Source organism: Schistocerca serialis, unplaced genomic scaffold (assembly GCF_023864345.2).
Source record: "Schistocerca serialis cubense isolate TAMUIC-IGC-003099 unplaced genomic scaffold, iqSchSeri2.2 HiC_scaffold_1351, whole genome shotgun sequence".
NCBI classification, from domain to species: domain Eukaryota; kingdom Metazoa; phylum Arthropoda; class Insecta; order Orthoptera; family Acrididae; genus Schistocerca; species Schistocerca serialis.
Genome location: NW_026047571.1, coordinates 3,188,015 through 3,211,163, shown reverse-complemented (window position 1 = coordinate 3,211,163; position 23,149 = coordinate 3,188,015).

Here is a 23,149-nt window from a genome sequence, read left to right as displayed (position 1 = left end):
TTTACATTTATCGTCTGGCAACTAATGCCGCGTGAGGACGTTTGCGGTCGCACCACTCTATACGAAGTAGAAGCTTCTAAGTTGTTGCAGTCACCAAGAAAGAGGCACAAAAAATTCAAGTTTTAGTTTTTGAAAATTCAGTTTTTTGCTGCTTTTGCTGCCTTGTAGTTGACCTAGGACCTTAAGATTTTGCATGAACCGAACTCTGGCAGCCACATTACACGAGAAAAAGCGAGAAGTGGTAATTCGTAGTAAAAACCGCAGAAAACATAACGTTTTCTACATTGTTTTCGTATCGACGTAACTGAAAATCTTCACATTGGACGCAATACTCTCAGAAACGTTTACATTTATCGTCTGGCAACTAATGCCGCGTGATGACGTTTGCGGTCGCACCACTCTGTACGAAGTAGAAGCTTCTAAGTTGTTGCAGTCACCAAGAAAGAGGCACAGAAGTTCAAGTTTTAGTTTTTGAAAATTCAGTTTTTCGCTGCTTTTGCTGCCTTGTAGTTGACCTAGGACCTTAAGATTTTGCATGAACCGAACTCTGGCAGCCACATTACACGAGAAAAAGCGAGAAGTGGTAATACGTAGTAGAAACCGCAGAAAACATAACGTTTTCAACATTTGTTTTCGAAATGACGTAACTGAAAATCTTCACATTGGACGCATTACTCTCAGAAACGTTTACATTTATCGTCTGGCAACTAACGCAGCGTGATTACGTTTGCGGTCGCACCACTCTGTACGAAGTAGAAGCTTCTAAGTTGTTGCAGTCACCAAGAAAGAGGCACAGAAATTCAAGTTTTTGTTTTTGAAAATTCAGTTTTTGGCTGCTTTTGCTGCCTTGTAGTTGACCGAGGACCTTAAGATTTTGCATGAACCGAACTATGGCAGCCACATTACACGAGAAAAAGCGAGAAGTGGTAATTCGTAGTAAAAACCGCAGAAAACATAACGTTTTCAACATTTGTTTTCGTATCGACGTAACTGAAAATCTTCACATTGGACGCATTACTCTCAGAAACGTTTACATTTATCGTCTGGCAACTAATGCCGCGTGATGACGTTTGCGGTCGCACCACTCTGTACGAAGTAGAAGCTTCTAAGTTGTTGCAGTCACCAAGAAAGAGGCACAGAAATTCAAGTTTTTGTTTTTGAAAATTCAGTTTTTGGCTGCTTTTGCTGCCTTGTAGTTGACCTAGGACCTTAAGATTTTGCATGAACCGAACTCTGGCAGCCACATTACACGAGAAAAAGCGAGAAGTGGTAATTCGTAGTAAAAACCGCAGAAAACATAACGTTTTCTACATTGTTTTCGTATCGACGTAACTGAAAATCTTCACATTGGACGCAATACTCTCAGAAACGTTTACATTTATCGTCTGGCAACTAATGCCGCGTGATGACGTTTGCGGTCGCACCACTCTGTACGAAGTAGAAGCTTCTAAGTTGTTGCAGTCACAAAGAAAGAGGCACAGATATTCAAGCTTTTGTTTTTGAAAATTCAGTTTTTGGCTGCTTTTGCTGCCCTGTAGTTGACCTAGGACCTTTCGATTTTGCATGAACCGAACTCTGGCAGCCACATTACACGAGAAAAAGCGAGAAGTGGTAATACGTAGTAGAAACCGCAGAAAACATAACGTTTTCAACATTTGTTTTCGAAATGACGTAACTGAAAATCTTCACATTGGACGCATTACTCTCAGAAACGTTTACATTTATCGTCTGGCAACTAACGCAGCGTGATTACGTTTGCGGTCGCACCACTCTGTACGAAGTAGAAGCTTCTAAGTTGTTGCAGTCACCAAGAAAGAGGCACAGAAATTCAAGTTTTTGTTTTTGAAAATTCAGTTTTTGGCTGCTTTTGCTGCCTTGTAGTTGACCGAGGACCTTAAGATTTTGCATGAACCGAACTATGGCAGCCACATTACACGAGAAAAAGCGAGAAGTGGTAATTCGTAGTAAAAACCGCAGAAAACATAACGTTTTCAACATTTGTTTTCGTATCGACGTAACTGAAAATCTTCACATTGGACGCATTACTCTCAGAAACGTTTACATTTATCGTCTGGCAACTAATGCCGCGTGATGACGTTTGCGGTCGCACCACTCTGTACGAAGTAGAAGCTTCTAAGTTGTTGCAGTCACCAAGAAAGAGGCACAGAAATTCAAGTTTTTGTTTTTGAAAATTCAGTTTTTGGCTGCTTTTGCTGCCTTGTAGTTGACCTAGGACCTTAAGATTTTGCATGAACCGAACTCTGGCAGCCACATTACACGAGAAAAAGCGAGAAGTGGTAATTCGTAGTAAAAACCGCAGAAAACATAACGTTTTCTACATTGTTTTCGTATCGACGTAACTGAAAATCTTCACATTGGACGCAATACTCTCAGAAACGTTTACATTTATCGTCTGGCAACTAATGCCGCGTGATGACGTTTGCGGTCGCACCACTCTGTACGAAGTAGAAGCTTCTAAGTTGTTGCAGTCACCAAGAAAGAGGCACAGATATTCAAGCTTTTGTTTTTGAAAATTCAGTTTTTGGCTGCTTTTGCTGCGCTGTAGTTGACCTAGGACCTTAAGATTTTGCATGAACCGAACTCTGGCAGCCACATTACACGAGAAAAAGCGAGAAGTGGTAATTCGTAGTAAAAACCGCAGAAAACATAACGTTTTCTACATTGTTTTCGTATCGACGTAACTGAAAATCTTCACATTGGACGCATTACTCTCAGAAACGTTTACATTTATCGTCTGGCAACTAATGCAGCGTGATTACGTTTGCGGTCGCACCACTCTGTACGAAGTAGAAGCTTCTAAGTTGCTGCAGTCACCAATAAAGAGGCACAGAAATTCAAGTTTTAGTTTTTGAAAATTCAGTTTTTGTCTGCTTTTGCTGCCTTGTAGCTGACCTAAGACCTTACAATTTTGCGTGAACCGAACTCTGGCAGCCACATTACACGAGAAAAAGCGAGAAGTGGTAATTCGTAGTATAAACCGCAGGAAACCTAACGTTTTCTACATTGTTTTCGTATCGACGTAACTGAAAATCTTCACATTGGACGCATTACTCTCAGAAACGTTTACATTTATCGTACGTTTACATTTATCGTCTGGCAACTAATGCCACGTGATGACGTTTGCGGTCGCACCACTCTGTACGAAGTAGAAGCTTCTAAGTTGTTGCCGTCACCAAGAAAGAGGCACAGAAATTCAAGGTTTAGTTTTTGAAAATTCAGTTTTTGGCTGCTTTTGCTGCCTTGTAGTTGACCTAGGAGCTTAAGATTTTGCATGAACCGAACTCTGGCAGCCACATTACACGAGAAAAAGCGAGAAGTGGTAATTCGTAGTAAAAACCGCAGAAAACATAACGTTTTCAACATTTGTTTTCGTATCGACGTAACTGAAAATCTTCACATTGGACGCATTACTCTCAGAAACGTTTACATTTATCGTCTGGCAACTAATGCAGCGTGATTACGTTTGCGGTCGCACCACTCTGTACGATGTAGAAGCTTCTAAGTTGTTGCAGGCACCAAGAAAGAGGCACAGAAATTCAAGTTTTAGTTTTTGAAAATTCAGTTTTTGGCTGCTTTTGCTGCCTTGTAGTTGACCTAGGACCTTACGATTTAACATGAACCGAACTCTGGCAGCCACATTACACGAGAAAAAGCGAGAAGTGGTAATACGTAGTAAAAACCGCAGAAAACATAACGTTTTCAACATTTGTTTTCGAAATGACGTAACTGAAAATCTTCACATTGAACGCATTACTCTCAGAAACGTTTACATTTATCGTCTGGCAACTAATGCAGCGTGATTACGTTTGCGGTCGCACCACTCTGTACGAAGTAGAAGCTTCTAAGTTGTTGCAGTCACCAAGAAAGAGGCACAGAAATTCAAGTTTTTGTTTTTGAAAATTCAGTTTTTGGCTGCTTTGGCTGCCTTGTAGTTGACCGAGGACCTTAAGATTTTGCATGAACCGAACTCTGGCAGCCACATTACACGAGAAAAAGCGAGAAGTGGTAATTCGTAGTAAAAACCGCAGAAAACATAACGTTTTCAACATTTGTTTTCGTATCGACGTAACTGAAAATCTTCACATTGGACGCATTACTCTCAGAAACGTTTACATTTATCGTCTGGCAACTAATGCAGCGTGATGACGTTTGCGGTTGCACCACTCTGTACGAAGTAGAAGCTTCTAAGTTGTTGCAGTCACCAAGAAAGAGGCACAGAAATTCAAGTTTTTGTTTTTGAAAATTCAGTTTTTGGCTGCTTTTGCTGCCTTGTAGTTGACCTAGGACCTTAAGATTTTGCATGAACCGAACTCTGGCAGCCACATTACTCGAGAAAAAGCGCGAAGTGGTAATTCGTAGTAAAAACCGCAGAAAACATAACGTTTTCTACATTGTTTTCGTATCGACGTAACTGAAAATCTTCACATTGGACGCATTACTCTCAGAAACGTTTACATTTATCGTCTGGCAACAAATGCCGCGTGATGACGATTGCGGGCGCACCACTCTTTACGAAGTAGAAGCTTCTAAGTTGTTGCAGTCACCAAGAAAGAGGCACAGAAATTCAAGTTTTTGTTTTTGAAAATTCAGTTTTTGGCTGCTTTTGCTGCCTTGTAGTTGACCTAGGACCTTAAGATTTTGCATGAACCGAACTCTGGCAGCCACATTACACGAGAAAAAGGGAGAAGTGGTAATTCGTAGTAAAAACTGCAGAAAACATAACGTTTTCTACATTGTTTTCGTATCGACGTAACTGAAAATCTTCACATTGGACGCATTACTCTCAGAAACGTTTACATTTATCGTCTGGCAAATAATGCCGCGTGATGACGTTTGCGGTCGCACCACTCTGTACGAAGTAGAAGCTTCTAAGTTGTTGCAGTCACCAAGAAAGAGGCACAGAAATTCAAGTTTTAGTTTTTGAAAATTCAGTTTTTGGCTGCTTTTGCTGCCTTGTAGTTGACCTAGGACCTTAAGATTTTGCATGAACCGAACTCTGGCAGCCACATTACACGAGAAAAAGCGAGAAGTGGTAATTCGTAGTAAAAACCGCAGAAAACATAACGTTTTCAACATTTGTTTTTTAAATGACGTAACTGAAAATCTTCACATTGGACGCATTACTCTCAGAAACGTTTACATTTATCGTCTGGCAACTAATGCCGCGTGATGACGTTTGCGGTCACACCACTCTGTACGAAGTAGAAGCTTCTAAGTTGTTGCAGTCACCAAGAAAGAGGCACAGAGATTCAAGTTTTAGTTTTTGAAAATTCAGTTTTTGGCTGCTTTTGCTGCCTTGTAGTTGACCTAGGACCTTAAGATTTTGCATGAACCGAACTCTGGCAGCCACATTACACGAGAAAAAGCGAGAAGTGGTAATTCGTAGTAAAAACCGCAGAAAACATAACATTTTCAACATTTCTTTTCAAAATGACGTAACTGAAAATCTTCACATTGGACGCATTACTCTCAGAAACGTTTACATTTATCGTCTGGCAACTAATGCCGCGTGATGACGTTTGCGGTCGCACCACTCTGTACGAAGTAGAAGCTTCTAAGTTGTTGCAGTCACCAAGAAAGAGGCACAGAAATTCAAGTTTTAGTTTTTGAAAATTCAGTTTTTGGCTGCTTTTGCTGCCTTGTAGTTGACCTAGGACCTTAAGATTTTGCATGAACCGAACTCTGGCAGCCACATTACACGCGAATAAGTGAGAAGTGGTAATTCGTAGTAAAAACCGCAGAAAACATAACGTTTTCAACATTTGTTTTCGAAATGACGTAACTGAAAATCTTCACATTGGACGCATTACTCTCAGAAACATTTACATTTATCGTCTGGCAACTAATGCCGCGTGATGACGTTTGCGGTCGCACCACTCTGTACGAAGTAGAAGCTTCTAAGTTGTTGCAGTCACCAAGAAAGTGGCACAGAAATTCAAGTTTTTGTTTTTAAAAATTCAGTTTTTGGCTGCTTTTGCTGCCTTGTAGTTGACCTAGGACCTTAAGATTTTGCATGAACCGAACTCTGGCAGCCACATTACACGAGAAAAAGCGAGAAGTGGTAATTCGTAGTAAAAACCGCAGAAAACATAACGTTTTCTACATTGTTTTCGTATCGACGTAACTGAAAATCTTCACATTGGACGCATTACTCTCAGAAACGTTTACATTTATCGTCTGGCAACTAATGCCGCGTGATGACGTTTGCGGTCGCACCACTCTGTACGAAGTAGAAGCTTCTAAGTTGCAGTCACCAAGAAAGAGGCACAGAAATTCAAGTTTTTGTTTTTGAAAATTCAGTTTTTGGCTGCTTTTGCTGCCTTGTAGTTGACCTAGGACCTTTAGATTTTGCATGAACCGAACTCTGGCAGCCACATTACACGAGAAAAAGCGAGAAGTGGTAATTCGTAGTAAAAACCGCAGAAAACATAACGTTTTCTACATTGATTTCGTATCGACGTAACTGAAAATCTTCACATTGGACGCATTACTCTCAGAAACGTTTACATTTATCGTCTGGCAACTAATGCCGCGTGATGACGTTTGCGGTCGCACCACTCTGTACGAAGTAGAAGCTTCTAAGTTGTTGCAGTCACCAAGAAAGAGGCACCGAAATTCAAGTTTTTGATTTTGAAAATTCAGTTTTTGGCTGCTTTTGCTGCCTTGTAGTTGACCTAGGACCTTAAGATTTTGCATGAACCGTACTCTGGCAGCCACATTACACGAGAAAAAGCGAGAAGTGGTAATTCGTAGTAAAAACCGCAGAAAACATGTTTTCTACATTGTTTTCGTATCGACGTAACTGAAAACCTTCACATTGGACGCATTACTCTCAGAAACGTTTACATTTATCATCTGGCAACTAATGCAGCGTGATTACGTTTGCGGTCGCACCACTCTGTACGATGTAGAAGCTTCTAAGTTGTTGCAGTCACCAAGAAAGAGGCACAGAAATTCAAGTTTTAGTTTCTGAAAATTCAGTTTTTGGCTGCTTTTGCTGCCTTGTAGTTGACCTAGGACCTTAAGATTTTGCATGAACCGAACTCTGGCAGCCACATTACACGAGAAAAAGCGAGAAGTGGTAATTCGTAGTAAAAACCGCAGAAAACATAACGTTTTCTACATTGTTTTCGTATCGAAGTAACTGAAAATCTTCACATTGGACGCATTACTCTCAGAAACGTTTACATTTATCGTCTGGCAACTAATGCCGCGTGATGACGTTTGCGGTCGCACCACTCTGTACGAAGTAGAAGCTTCTAAGTTGTTGCAGTCACCAAGAAAGAGGCACAGAAATTCAAGTTTTAGTTTTTGAAAATTCAGTTTTTGGCTGCTTTTGCTGCCTTGTAGTTGACCTAGGACCTTAAGATTTTGCATGAACCGAACTCTGGCAGCCACATTACATGAGAAAAAGCGTGAAGTGGTAATTCGTAGTAAAAACCGCAGAAAACATAACGTTTTCTAAATTGTTTTCGTATCGACGTAACTGAAAATCTTCACATTGGACGCATTACTCTCAGAAACGTTTACATTTATCGTCTGGCAACTAATGCCGCGTGATGACGTTTGCGGTCGCACCACTCTGTACGAAGTAGAAGCTTCTGAGTTGTTGCAGACACCAAGAAAGAGGCACCGAAATTCAAGTTTTTGATTTTGAAAATTCAGTTTTTGGCTGCTTTTGCTGCCTTGTAGTTGACCTAGGACCTTAAGATTTTGCATGAACCGAACTCTGGCAGCCACATTACACGAGAAAAAGCGAGAAGTGGTAATTCGTAGTAAAAACCGCAGAAAACATAACGTTTTCTACATTGTTTTCGTATCGAAGTAACTGAAAATCTTCACATTGGACGCATTACTCTCAGAAACGTTTACATTTATCGTCTGGCAACTAATGCCGCGTGATGACGTTTGCGGTCGCACCACTCTGTACGAAGTAGAAGCTTCTAAGTTGTTGCAGTCACCAAGAAAGAGGCACAGAAATTCAAGTTTTAGTTTTTGAAAATTCAGTTTTTGGCTGCTTTTGCTGCCTTGTAGTTGACCTAGGACCTTAAGATTTTGCATGAACCGAACTCTGGCAGCCACATTACACGAGAAAAAGCGAGAAGTGGTAATTCGTAGTAAAAACCGCAGAAAACATGTTTTCTACATTGTTTTCGTATCGACGTAACTGAAAATCTTCACATTGGACGCATTACTCTCAGAAACGTTTACATTTATCGTCTGGCAACTAATGCCACGTGATGACGCTTGCGGTCGCACCACTCTGTACGAAGTAGAAGCTTCTAAGTTGTTGCAGTCACCAAGAAAGAGGCACAGAAATTCAAGTTTTAGTTTTTGAAAATTCAGTTTTTGGCTGCTTTTGCTGCCTTGTAGTTGACCTAGGACCTTAAGATTTTGCATGAACCGAACTATGGCAGCCACATTACACGAGAAAAAGCGAGAAGTGGTAATTCGTAGTAAAAACCGCAGAAAACATAACGTTTTCTACATTGTTTTCGTATCGACGTAACTGAAAATCTTCACATTGGACGCATTACTCTCAGAAACGTTTACATTTATCGTCTGGCAACTAATGCCGCGTGATGACGTTTGCGGTCGCACCACTCTGTACGAAGTAGAAGCTTCTAAGTTGTTGCAGTCACCAAGAAAGAGGCACAGAAATTCAAGTTTTAGTTTTTGAAAATTCAGTTTTTGGCTGCTTTTGCTGCCTTGTAGTTGACCTAGGACCTTAAGATTTTGCATGAACCGAACTCTGGCAGCCACATTACACGAGAAAAAGCGAGAAGTGGTAATTCGTAGTAAAAACCGCAGAAAACATAACGTTTTCTACATTGTTTTCGTATCGACGTAACTGAAAATCTTCACATTGGACGCATTACTCTCACAAACGTTTACATTTATCGTCTGGCAACTAATGCCGCGTGATGACGTTTGCGGTCGCACCACTCTGTACGAAGTAGAAGCTTCTAAGTTGTTGCAGTCACCAAGAAAGAGGCACAGAAATTTAAGTTTTTGTTTTTGAAAATTCAGTTTTTGGCTGCTTTTGCTGCCTTGTAGTTGACCTAGGACCTTAAGATTTTGCATGAACCGAACTCTGGCAGCCACATTACACGAGAAAAAGCGAGAAGTGGTAATTCGTAGTAAAAACAGCAGAAAACATAACGTTTTCTACATTGTTTTCGTATCGACGTAACTGAAAATCTTCACATTGGACGCATTACTCTCAGAAACGTTTACATTTATCGTCTGGCAACTAATGCCACGTGATGACGTTTGCGGTCGCACCACTCTGTACGAAGTAGAAGCTTCTAAGTTGTTGCAGTCACCAAGAAAGAGGCTCAGAAATTCAAGTTTTTGTTTTTGAAAATTCAATTTTTGGCTGCTTTTGCTGAATTGTAGTTGACCTAGGACCTTAAGATTTTGCATGAACCGAACTCTGGCAGCCACATTACACGAGAAAAAGCGAGAAGTGGTAATTCGTAGTAAAAACCGCAGAAAACATAACGTTTTCTACATTTGTTTTCGAAATGACGTAACTGAAAATCTTCACATTGGACGCATTACTCTCAGAAACGTTTACATTTATCGTCTGGCAACTAATGCCGCGTGATGACGTTTGCGGTCGCACCACTCTGTACGAAGTAGAAGCTTCTAAGTTGTTGCAGTCACCAAGAAAGAGGAACAGAAGTTCAAGTTTTAGTTTTTGAAAATTCAGTTTTTCGCTGCTTTTGCTGCCTTGTAGTTGACCTAGGACCTTAAGATTTTGCATGAACCGAACTCTGGCAGCCACATTACACGAGAAAAAGCGAGAAGTGGTAATTCGTAGTAAAAACCGCAGAAAACATAAAGTTTTCTACATTGTTTTCGTATCGACGTAACTGAAAATCTTCACATTGGACGCATTACTCTCAGAAACGTTTACATTTATCGTCTGGCAACTAATGCCGCGTGATGACGTTTGCGGTCGCACCACTCTGCACGAAGTAGAAGCATCTAAGTTGTTGCAGTCACCAAGAAAGAGGCACAGAAATTCAAGTTTTAGTTTTTGAAAATTCAGTTTTTGGCTGCTTTTGCTGCCTTGTAGTTGACCTAGGACCTTAAGATTTTGCATGTACCGAACTCTGGCAGGCACATTACACGAGAAAAAGCGAGAAGTGGTAATTCGTAGTAAAAACCGCAGAAAACATAACGTTTTCTACATTGTTTTCGTGTCGACGTAACTGAAAATCTTCACATTGGACGCATTACTCTCAGAAACGTTTACATTTATCGTCTGGCAACTAATGCCGCGTGATGACGTTTGCGGTCGCACCACTCTGTACGAAGTAGAAGCTTCTAAGTTGTTGCAGTCACCAAGAAAGAGGCACAGAAATTTAAGTTTTTGTTTTTGAAAATTCAGTTTTTGGCTGCTTTTGCTGCCTTGTAGTTGACCTAGGACCTTAAGATTTTGCATGAACCTAACTCTGGCAGCCACATTACACGAGAAAAAGCGAGAAGTGGTAATTCGTAGTAAAAACCGCAGAAAACCTAACGTTTTCTACATTGTTTTCGTATCGACGTAACTGAAAATCTTCACATTGGACGCATTACTCTCAGAAACGTTTACATTTATCGTCTGGCAACTAATGCCGCGTGATGACGTTTGCGGTCGCACCACTCTGTACGAAGTAGAAGCTTCTAAGTTGTTGCAGTCACCAAGAAAGAGGCACCGAAATTCAAGTTTTTGATTTTGAAAATTCAGTTTTTGGCTGCTTTTGCTGCCTTGTAGTTGACCTAGGACCTTATGATTTTGCATGAACCGAAATCTGGAAGCCACATTACACGAGAAAAAGCGAGAAGTGGTAATTCGTAGTAAAAACCGCAGAAAACATGTTTTCTACATTGTTTCGTATCGACGTAACTGAAAATCTTCACATTGAACGCATTACTCTCAGAAACGTTTACATTTATCGTCTGGAAACTAATGCCACGTGATGACGTTTGCGGTCGCACCACTCTGTACGAAGTAGAAGCTTCTAAGTTGTTGCAGTCACCAAGAAAGAGGCACAGAAATTCAAGTTTTAGTTTTTGAAAATTCAGTTTTTGGCTGCTTTTGCTGCCTTGTAGTTGACCTAGGACCTTAAGATTTTGCATGAACCGAACTCTGGCAGCCACATTACACGAGAAAAAGCGAGAAGTGGTAATTCGTAGTAAAAACCGCAGAAAACATAACGTTTTCTACATTGTTTTCGTATCGACGTAACTGAAAATCTTCACATTGGACGCATTACTCTCAGAAACGTTTACATTTATCGTCTGGCAACTAATGCCGCGTGATGACGTTTGCGGTCGCACCACTCTGTACGAAGTAGAAGCTTCTAAGTTGTTGCAGTCATTAAGAAAGAGGCACAGAAATTCAAGTTTTTGTTTTTGAAAATTCAGTTTTTGGCTGCTTTTGCTGCCTTTTAGTTGACCTAGGACCTTAAGATTTTGCATGAACCGAACTCTGGCAGCCACATTACACGAGAAAAAGCGAGAAGTGGTAATTCGTAGTAAAATCCGCAGAAAACATAACGTTTTCTACATTGTTTTCGTATCGACGTAACTGAAAATCTTCACATTGGACGCATTACTCTCAGAAACCTTTACATTTATCGTCTGGCAACTAATGCCGCGTGATGACGTTTGCGGTCGCACCACTCTGTACGAAGTAGAAGCTTCTAAGTTGCAGTCACCAAGAAAGAGGCACAGAAATTCAAGTTTTAGTTTTTGAAAATTCAGTTTTTGGCTGCTTTTGCTGCCTTGTAGTTGACCTAGGACCTTAAGATTTTGCATGAACCGAACTCTGGCAGCCACATTACACGAGAAAAAGCGAGAAGTGGTAATTCGTAGTAAAAACCGCAGAAAACATAACGTTTTCTACATTTGTTTTCGAAATGACGTAACTGAAAATCTTCACATTGGACGCATTACTCTCAGAAACGTTTACATTTATCGTCTGGCAACTAATGCCGCGTGATGACGTTTGCGGTCGCACCACTCTGTACGAAGTAGAAGCTTCTAAGTTGTTGCAGTCACCAAGAAAGAGGCACAGAAATTCAAGTTTTAGTTTTTGAAAATTCAGTTTTTGGCTGCTTTTGCTGTCTTGTAGTTGACCTAGGACCTTAAGATTTTGCATGAACCGAACTCTGGCAGCCACATTACACGAGAAAAAGCGAGAGGTGGTAATTCGTAGTAAAAACCGCAGAAAACATAACGTTTTCTACATTGTTTTCGTATCGACGTAACTGAAAATCTTCACATTGGACGCATTACTATCAGAAACGTTTACATTTATCGTCTGGCAACTAATGCCGCGTGATGACGTTTGCGGTCGCACCACTCTGTACGAAGTAGAAGCTTCTAAGTTGTTGCAGTCACCAAGAAAGAGGCACAGAAGATCAAGTTTTAGTTTTTGAAAATTCAGTTTTTGGCTGCTTTTGCTGCCTTGTAGTTGACCTAGGACCTTAAGGTTTTGCATGAACCGAAATCTGGCAGCCACATTACACGAGATAAAGCGAGAAGTGGTAATTCGTAGTAAAAACCGCAGAAAACATAACGTTTTCTACATTGTTTTCGTATCGTCGTAACTGAAAATCTTCACATTGGACGCATTACTCTCAGAAACGTTTACATTTATCGTCTGGCAACTAATGCCGCGTGATGACGTTTGCGGTCGCACCACTCTGTACGAAGTAGAAGCTTCTAAGTTGTTGCAGTCACCAAGAAAGAGGCACAGAAGTTCAAGTTTTAGTTTTTGAAAATTCAGTTTTTGGCTGCTTTTGCTGCCTTGTAGTTGACCTAGGACCTTAAGATTTTGCATGAACCGAACTCTGGCAGCCACATTACACGAGAAAAAGCGAGAAGTGGTAATTCGTAGTAAAAACCGCAGAAAACATAAAGTTTTCTACATTGTTTTCGTATCGACGTAACTGAAAATCTTCACATTGGACGCATTACTCTCAGAAACGTTTACATTTATCGTCTGGCAACTAATGCCGCGTGATGAAGTTTGCGGTCGCACCACTCTGCACGAAGTAGAAGCTTCTAAGTTGTTGCAGTCACCAAGAAAGAGGCACAGAAATTCAAGTTTTAGTTTTTGAAAATTCAGTTTTTGGCTGCTTTTGCTGCCTTGTACTTGACCTAGGACCTTAAGATTTTGCATGAACCGAACTCTGGCACCCACATTACACGAGAAAAAGCTAGAATTGGTAATTCGTAGTAAAAACCGCAGAAAACATAACGTTTTCTACATTGTTTTCGTATCGACGTAACTGAAAATCTTCACATTAAACGCAATACTCTCAGAAACGTTTACATTTATCGTCTGGCAACTAATGCCGCGTGATGACGTTTGCGGTCGCACCACTCTGTACGAAGTAGAAGCTTCTAAGTTGTTGCAGTCACCAAGAAAGAGGCACAGATATTCAAGATTTTGTTTTTGAAAATTCAGTTTTTGGCTGCTTTTGCTGCCTTGTAGTTGACCTAGGACCTTAAGATTTTGCATGAACCGAACTCTGGCAGCCACATTACACGAGAAAAAGCGAGAAGTGGTAATTCGTAGTAAAAACCGCAGAAAACATAACGTTTTCTACATTGTTTTCGTATCGACGTAACTGAAAATCTTCACATTGGACGCGTTACTCTCAGAAACGTTTGATTTTTCGTCTGGCAACTAATGCAGCGTGATTACGTTTGCGGTCGCACCACTCTGTACGAAGTAGAAGCTTCTAAGTTGTTGCAGTCACCAAGAAAGAGGCACAGAAATTCAAGTTTTAGTTTTTGAAAATTCAGTTTTTGTCTGCTTTTGCTGCCTTGTAGTTGACCTAAGACCTTAAGATTTTGCATGAACCGAACTCTGGCAGCCACATTACACGAGAAGAAGCGAGAAGTGGTAATTCGTAGTATAAACCGCAGGAAACCTAACGTTTTCTACATTGTTTTCGTATCGACGTAACTGAAAATCTTCACATTGGACGCATTACTCTCAGAAACGTTTACATTTATCGTACGTTTACATTTATCGTCTGGCAACTAATGCCGCGTGATGACGTTTGCGGTCGCACCACTCTGTACGAAGTAGAATCTTCTAAGTTGTTTTTGGCTGCTTTTGCTGCCTTGTAGTTGACCTAGGACCTTAAGATTTTGCATGAACCGAACTCTGGCAGCCACATTACACGAGAAAAAGCGAGAAGTGGTAATTCGTAGTAAAAACCGCAGAAAACATAACGATTTCAACATTTGTTTTCAAAATGACGTAACTGAAAATCTTCACATTGGACGCATTACTCTCAGAAACGTTTCTGGCAACTAATGCCGCGTGATGACGTTTGCGGTCGCACCACTCTGTACGAAGTAGAAGCTTCTAAGTTGTTGCAGTCACCAAGAAAGAGGCACAGAAATTCAAGTTTTAGTTTTTGAAAATTCAGTTTTTGGCTGCTTTTGCTGCCTTGTAGTTGACCTAGGACCTTAAGATTTTGCATGAACCGAACTCTGGCAGCCACATTACACGAGAAAAAGCGAGAAGTGGTAATTCGTAGTAAAAACCGCAGAAAACATAACGTTTTCTACATTTGTTTTCGAAATGACGTAACTGAAAATCTTCACATTGGACGCATTACTCTCAGAAACGTTTACATTTATCGTCTGGCAACTAATGCCGCGTGATGACGTTTGCGGTCGCACCACTCTGTTCGAAGTAGAAGCTTCTAAGTTGTTGCAGTCACCAAGAAAGAGGCACAGAAATTCAAGTATTAGTTTTTGAAAATTCAGTTTTTAGCTGCTTTCGCTGATTTGTAGTTGACCTAGGACCTTAAGATTTTGCATGAACCGAACTCTGGCAGCCACATTACACGAGAATAAGCGAGAAGTGGAAATTCGTAGTAAAAACCGCAGAAAACATAACGTTTTCAACATTTGTTTTCGAAATGACGTAACTGAAAATCTTCACATTGGACGCATTACTCTCAGAAACGTTTACATTTATCGTCTGGCAACTAATGCCGCGTGAGGACGTTTGCGGTCGCACCACTCTATACGAAGTAGAAGCTTCTAAGTTGTTGCAGTCACCAAGAAAGAGGCACAAAAAATTCAAGTTTTAGTTTTTGAAAATTCAGTTTTTTGCTGCTTTTGCTGCCTTGTAGTTGACCTAGGACCTTAAGATTTTGCATGAACCGAACTCTGGCAGCCACATTACACGATAAAAAGCGAGAAGTGGTAATTCGTAGTAAAAACCGCAGAAAACATAAAGTTTTCTACATTGTTTTCGTATCGACGTAACTGAAAATCTTCACATTGGACGCATTACTCTCAGAAACGTTTACATTTATCGTCTGGCAACTAACGCCGCGTGATGACGTTTGCGGTCGCACCACTCTGCACGAAGTAGAAGCTTCTAAGTTGTTGCAGTCACCAAGAAAGAGGCACAGAAATTCAAGTTTTAGTTTTTGAAAATTCAGTTTTTGGCTGCTTTTGCTGCCTTGTACTTGACCTAGGACCTTAAGATTTTGCATGAACCGAACTCTGGCAGCCACATTACACGAGAAAAAGCTAGAAGTGGTAATTCGTAGTAAAAACCGCAGAAAACATAACGTTTTCAACATTTGTTTTCGAAATGACGTAACTGAAAATCTTCACATTGGACGCATTACTCTCAGAAACGTTTACATTTATCGTCTGGCAACTAATGCCGCGTGATGACGTTTGCGGTCGCACCACTCTGTACGAAGTAGAAGCTTCTAAGTTGTTGCAGTCACCAAGAAAGAGGCACAGAAATTCAAGTTTTTGTTTTTGAAAATTCAGTTTTTGGCTGCTTTTGCTGCCTTGTAGTTGACCTAGGACCTTAAGATTTTGCATGAACCGAACTCTGGCAGCCACATTACACGAGAAAAAGCGAGAAGTGGTAATTCGTAGTAAAAACCGCAGAAAACATAACGTTTTCTACATTGTTTTCGTATCGACGTAACTGAAAATCTTCACATTGGACGCAATACTCTCAGAAACGTTTACATTTATCGTCTGGCAACTAATGCCGCGTGATGACGTTTGCGGTCGCACCACTCTGTACGAAGTAGAAGCTTCTAAGTTGTTGCAGTCACCAAGAAAGAGGCACAGATATTCAAGTTTTTGTTTTTGAAAATTCAGTTTTTGGCTGCTTTTGCTGCCTTGTAGTTGACCTAGGACCTTAAGATTTTGCATGAACCGAACTCTGGCAGCCACATTACACGAGAAAAAGCGAGAAGTGGTAATTCGTAGTAAAAACCGCAGAAAACATAACGTTTTCTACATTGTTTTCGTATCGACGTAACTGAAAATCTTCACATTGGACGCATTACTCTCAGAAACGTTTACATTTATCGTCTGGCAACTAATGCAGCGTGATTACGTTTGCGGTCGCACCACTCTGTACGAAGTAGAAGCTTCTAAGTTGTTGCAGTCACCAAGAAAGAGGCCCAGAAATTCAAGTTTTAGTTTTTGAAAATTCAGTTTTTGTCTGCTTTTGCTGCCTTGTAGTTGACCTAAGACCTTAAGATTTTGCATGAACCGAACTCTGGCAGCCACATTACACGAGAAGAAGCGAGAAGTGGTAATTCGTAGTATAAACCGCAGGAAACCTAACGTTTTCTACATTGTTTTCGTATCGACGTAACTGAAAATCTTCACATTGGATGCATTACTCTCAGAAACGTTTACATTTATCGTACGTTTACATTTTTCGTCTGGCAACTAATGCCGCGTGGTGACGTTTGCGGTCGCACCACTCTGTTCGAAGTAGAAGCTTCTAAGTTGTTGCAGTCACCAAGAAAGAGGCACAAAAAATTCAAGTTTTAGTTTTTGAAAATTCAGTTTTTTGCTGCTTTTGCTGCCTTGTAGTTGACCTAGGACCTTAAGATTTTGCATGAACCGAACTCTGGCAGCCACATTACACGAGAAAAAGCGAGAAGTGGTAATTCGTAGTAAAAACCGCAGAAAACATAACGATTTCTACATTTTTTTCGTTTCGACGTAACTGAAAATCTTCACATTGGACGCATTACTCTCAGAATCGTTTACATTTATCGTCTGGCAACTAATGCCGCGTGATGACGTTTGCGGTCGCACCACTCTGTACGAAGTAGAAGCTTCTAAGTTGTTGCAGTCACCAAGAAAGAGGCACAGAAAGTCAAGATTAACATTTTGAAAATTCAGTTTTTGGCTGCTTTTGCTGCCTTGTAGTTGACCTAGGACCTTTAGATTTTGTATGAACCGAACTCTGGCAGCCACATTACACGAGGAAAAGCGAGAAGTGGTAATTCGTAGTAAAAACCGCAGAAAACATAACATTTTCTACAGTGTTTTCGTATCGACGTAACTGAAAATCTTCACATTGGACGCATTACTCTCAGAAACGATTACATTTATCGTCTGGCAACTAATGCCGCGTGATGACGTTAGCGGTCGCACCACTCTGTACGAAGTAGAAGCTTCTAAGTTGTTGCAGTCACCAAGAAAGAGGCACAGAAATTCAAGTTTTAGTTTTTGAAAATTCAGTTTTTTGCTGCTTTTGCTGCCTTGTAGTTGACCTAGGACCTTAAGATTTTGCATGAACCGAACTCTGGCAACCACATTACACGAGAAAAAGCGAGAAGTGGTAATTCGTAGTAAAAACCGCAGAAAACATAACGTTTTCTACATTGTTTTCGTATCGACGTAACTGAAAATCTTCACATTGGACGCATTACTCTCAGAAACGTTTACATTTATCGTCTGGCAACTAATGCCGCGTGATGACGTTTGCGGTCGCACCACTCTGTACGAAGTAGAAGCTTCTAAGTTGTTGCAGTCACCAAGAAAGAGGCACAGAAATTCAAGTTTTAGTTTTTGAAAATTCAGTTTTTTGCTGCTTTTGCTGCCTTGTAGTTGACCTTGGATATTAAGATTTTGCATGAACTGATCTCTGGCAGCCACATTACACGAGAAAAAGCGAGATGTGGTAATTCGTAGTAAAAACCGCAGAAAACATAACGTTTTAAACATTTGTTTTCGAAATGACGTAACTGAAAATCTTCACATTGGACGCATTACTCTCAGAAACGTTTACATTTATCGTCTGGCAACTAATGCCGCGTGATGACGTTTGCGGTCGCACCACTCTGTACGAAGTAGAAGCTTCTAAGTTGTTGCACTCACCAAGAAAGAGGCACAGAAATTCAAGTATTAGTTTTTGAAAATTCAGTTTTTGGCTGCTTTTGCTGCCTTGTAGTTGACCTAGGACCATAAGATTTTGCATGAACCGAACTCTGGCAGCCACATTACACGAGAAAAAGCGAGAAGTGGTAATTCGTAGTAAAAACCGCAGAAAACATAACGTTTTCTACATTGTTTTCGTATCGACGTAACTGAAAATCTTCACATTGGACGCATTACTCTCAGAAACGTTTACATTTATCGTCTGGCAACTAATGCCGCGTGATGACGTTTGCGGTCGCACCGCTCTGTACGAAGTAGAAGCTTCTAAGTTGTTGCAGTCACCAAGAAAGAGGCACAGAAATTCAAGTATTAGTTTTTGAAAATTCAGTTTTTAGCTGCTTTCGCTGCCTTGTAGTTGACCTAGGACCTTAAGATTTTGCATGAACCGAACTCTGGCAGCCACATTACACGAGAAAAAGCGAGAAGTGGTAATTCGTAGTAAAAACCGCAGAAAACATAACGTTTTCAACATTTGTTTTCGAAATGACGTAACTGAAAATCTTCACATTGGACGCATTACTCTCAGAAACGTTTACATTTATCGTCTGGCAACTAATGCCGCGTGATGACGTTTGCGGTCGCACCACTCTGTACGAAGTAGAAGCTTCTAAGTTGTTGCAGTCACCAAGAAAGAGGCACAGAAATTCAAGTTTTTGTTTTTAAAAATTCAGTTTTTGGCTGCTTTTGCTGCCTTGGAGTTGACCTAGGACCTTAAGATTTTGCATGAACCGAACTCTGGCAGCCACATTACACGAGAAAAAGCGAGAAGTGGTAATTCGTAGCAAAAACCGCAGAAAACATAACGTTTTCTACATTGTTTTCGTATCGACGTAACTGAAAATCTTCACATTGGACGCAATACTCTCAGAAACGTTTACATTTATCGTCTGGCAACTAATGCCGCGTGATGACGTTTGCGGTCGCACCACTCTGTACGAAGTAGAAGCTTCTAAGTTGTTGCAGTCACCAAGAAAGAGGCACAGAAATTCAAGTTTTAGTTTTTGAAAATTCAGTTTTTGGCTGCTTTTGCTGCCTTGTAGTTGACCTAGGACCTTAAGATTTTGCATGAACCGAACTCTGGCAGCCACATTACACGAGAAAAAGCGAGAAGTGGTAATTCGTAGTAAAAACCGCAGAAAACATAACGTTTTCTACATTCTTTTCGTATCGACGTAACTGAAAATCTTCACATTGGACGAATTACTCTCAGAATCGTTTACATTTATCGTCTGGCAACTAATGCCGCGTGATGACGTTTGCGGTCGCACCACTCTGTACGAAGTAGAAGCTTCTAAGTTGTTACAGTCACCAAGAAAGAGGCACAGAAATTCAAGTTTTAGATTTTGAAAATTCAGTTTTTGGCTGCTTTTGCTGCCTTGTAGTTGACCTAGGACCTTTAGATTTTGTATGAACCGAACTCTGGCAGCCACATTACACGAGGAAAAGCGAGAAGTGGTAATTCGTAGTAAAAACCGCAGAAAACATAACATTTTCTACATTGTTTTCGTATCGACGTAACTGAAAATCTTCACATTGGACGCATTACTCTCAGAAACGTTTACATTTATCGTCTGGCAACTAATGCCGCGTGATGACGTTTGCGGTCGCACCACTCTGTACGAAGTAGAAGCTTCTAAGTTGTTGCAGTCACCAAGAAAGAGGCACAGAAATTCAAGTTTTAGTTTTTGAAAATTCAGTTTTTGGCTGCTTTTGCTGCCTTGTAGTTGACCTAGGACCTTAAGATTTTGCATGAACCGAACTCTGGCAGCCACATTACACGAGAAAAAGCGAGAAGTGGTAATTCGTAGTAAAAACCGCAGAAAACATAACGTTTTCTACATTGTTTTCGTATCGACGTAACTGAAAATCTTCACATTGGACGCATTACTCTCAGAAACGTTTACATTTATCGTCTGGCAACTAATGCCGCGTGATGACGTTTGCGGTCGCACCACTCTGTACGAAGTAGAAGCTTCTAAGTTGTTGCAGTCACCAAGAAAGAGGCACAGAAATTCAAGTTTTAGTTTTTGAAAATTCAGTTTTTGGCTGCTATTGCTGCCTTGTAGTTGACCTAGGACCTTAAGATTTTGCATGAACCGAACTCTGGCAGCCACATTACACGAGAAAAAGCGAGAAGTGGTAATTCGTAGTAAAAACCGCAGAAAACATAACGTTTTCTACATTGTTTTCGTATCGACGTAACTGAAAATCTTCACATTGGACGCATTACTCTCAGAAACGTTTACATTTATCGTCTGGCAACTAATGCCGCGTGATGACGTTTGCGGTCGCACCACTCTGTACGAAGTAGAAGCTTCTAAGTTGTTGCAGTCACCAAGAAAGAGGCACAAAAAATTCAAGTTTTAGTTTTTGAAAATTCAGTTTTTTGCTGCTTTTGCTGCCTTGTAGTTGACCTAGGACCTTAAGATTTTGCATGAACCGAACTCTGGCAGCCACATTACACGAGAAAAAGCGAGAAGTGGTAATTCGTAGTAAAAACCGCAGAAAACATAACGTTTTCTACATTGTTTTCGTATCGACGTAACTGAAAATCTTCACATTGGACGCAATACTCTCAGAAACGTTTACATTTATCGTCTGGCAACTAATGCCGCGTGATGACGTTTGCGGTCGCACCACTCTGTACGAAGTAGAAGCTTCTAAGTTGTTGCAGTCACCAAGAAAGAGGCACAGATATTCAAGTTTTTGTTTTTGAAAATTCAGTTTTTGGCTGCTTTTTCTGCCTTGTAGTTGACCTAGGACTTTAAGATTTTGCATGAACCGAACTCTGGCAGCCACATTACACGAGAAAAAGCGAGAAGTGGTAATTCGTAGTAAAAACCGCAGAAAACGTAACGTTTTCTACATTGTTTTCGTATCGACGTAACTGAAAATCTTCACATTGGACGCATTACTCTCAGAAACGTTTACATTTATCGTCTGGCAACTAATGCCGCGTGAAGACGTTTGCGGTCGCACCACTCTGTACGAAGTAGAAGCTTCTAAGTTGTTGCAGTCACCAAGAAAGAGGCACAGAAATTCAAGTTTTTGTTTTTCAAAATTCAGTTTTTGGCTGCTTTTGCTGCCTTGTAGTTGACCTAGGACCTTAAGATTTTGCATGAACCGAACTCTGGCAGCCACATAACACGAGAAAAAGCGAGAAATGGTAATTCGTAGTAAAAAACGCAGAAAACATAACGTTTTCTACATTGTTTTCGTATCGACGTATCTGAAAATATTCACATTGGACGCATTACTCTCAGAAACGTTTACATTTATCGTCTGGCAACTAATGCCGCGTGATGACGTTTGCGGTCGCACCACTCTGTACGAAGTAGAAGCTTCTAAGTTGTTGCAGTCACCAAGAAAGAGGCACAGAAATTCAAGTTTTAGTTTTTGAAAATTCAGTTTTTGCCTGCTTTTGCTGCCTTGTAGTTGACCTAGGACCTTAAGATTTTGCCTGAACCTAACTCTGGCAGCCACATTACTCGAGAAAAAGCGAGAAGTGGTAATTCGAAGTAAAAACCGCAGAAAACATAACGTTTTCTACATTGTTTTCGTATCGACGTAACTGAAAATCTTCACATTGGACGCATTACTCTCAGAAACGTTTACATTTATCGTCTGGCAACTAATGCCGCGTGATGACGTTAGCGGTCGCACCACTCTGTACGAAGTAGAAGCTTCTAAGTTGTTGCAGTCACCAAGAAAGAGGCACAGAAATTCAAGTTTTCGTTTTTGAGAATTCAGTTTTTGGCTGCTTTTGCTGCCTTGTAGTTGACCTAGGACCTTAAGATTTTGCATGAACCGAACTCTGGCAGCCCCATTACACGAGAAAAAGCGAGAAGTGGTAATTCGTAGTAAAAACCGCAGAAAACATAACTTTTTCTACATTGTTTTCGTATCGACGCAACTGAAAATCTTCACATTGGACGCATTACTCTCAGAAACGTTTACATTTATCGTCTGGCAACTAATGCCGCGTGATGACGTTTGCGGTCGCACCACTCTGTACGAAGTAGAAACTTCTAAGTTGTTGCAGTCACCAAGAAAGAGGCACAGAAATTCAAGTTTTTGTTTTTGAAAATTCTGTTTTTGGCTGCTTTTGCTATCTTGTAGTTGACCTAGGACCTTAAGATTTTGCCTGAACCGAACTCTGGCAGCCACATTACACGAGAAAAAGCGAGAAGTGGTAATTCGTAGTGAAAACCGCAGAAAACATAACGTTTTCTACATTTGTTTTCGAAATGACGTAACTGAAAATCTTCACATTGGACGCATTACTCTCAGAAACGTTTACATTTGTCGTCTGGCAACTAATGCCGCGTGATGACGTTTGCGGTCGCACCACTCTGTTCGAAGTAGAAGCTTCTAAATTGTTGCAGTCACCAAGAAAGAGGCACAGAAGTTCAAGTATTAGTTTTTGAAAATTCAGTTTTTAGCTGCTTTCGCTGATTTGTAGTTGACCTAGGACCTTAAGATTTTGCATGAACCGAACTCTGGCAGCCACATTACACGAGAATAAACGAGAAGTGGTAATTCGTAGTAAAAACCGCAGAAAACATAACGTTTTCAACATTTGTTTTCGAAATGACGTAACTGAAAATCTTCACATTGGACGCATTACTCTCAGAAACGTTTACATTTATCGTCTGGCAACTAATGCCGCGTGATGACGTTTGCGGTCGCACCACTCTGTACGAAGTAGAAGCTTCTAAGTTGTTGCAGTCACCAAGAAAGAGGCACAAAAAATTCAAGTTTTAGTTTTTGAAAATTCAGTTTTTTGCTGCTTTTGCTGCCTTGTAGTTGACCTAGGACCTTAAGATTTTGCATGAACCGAACTCTGGCAGCCACATTACACGAGAAAAAGCGAGAAGTGGTA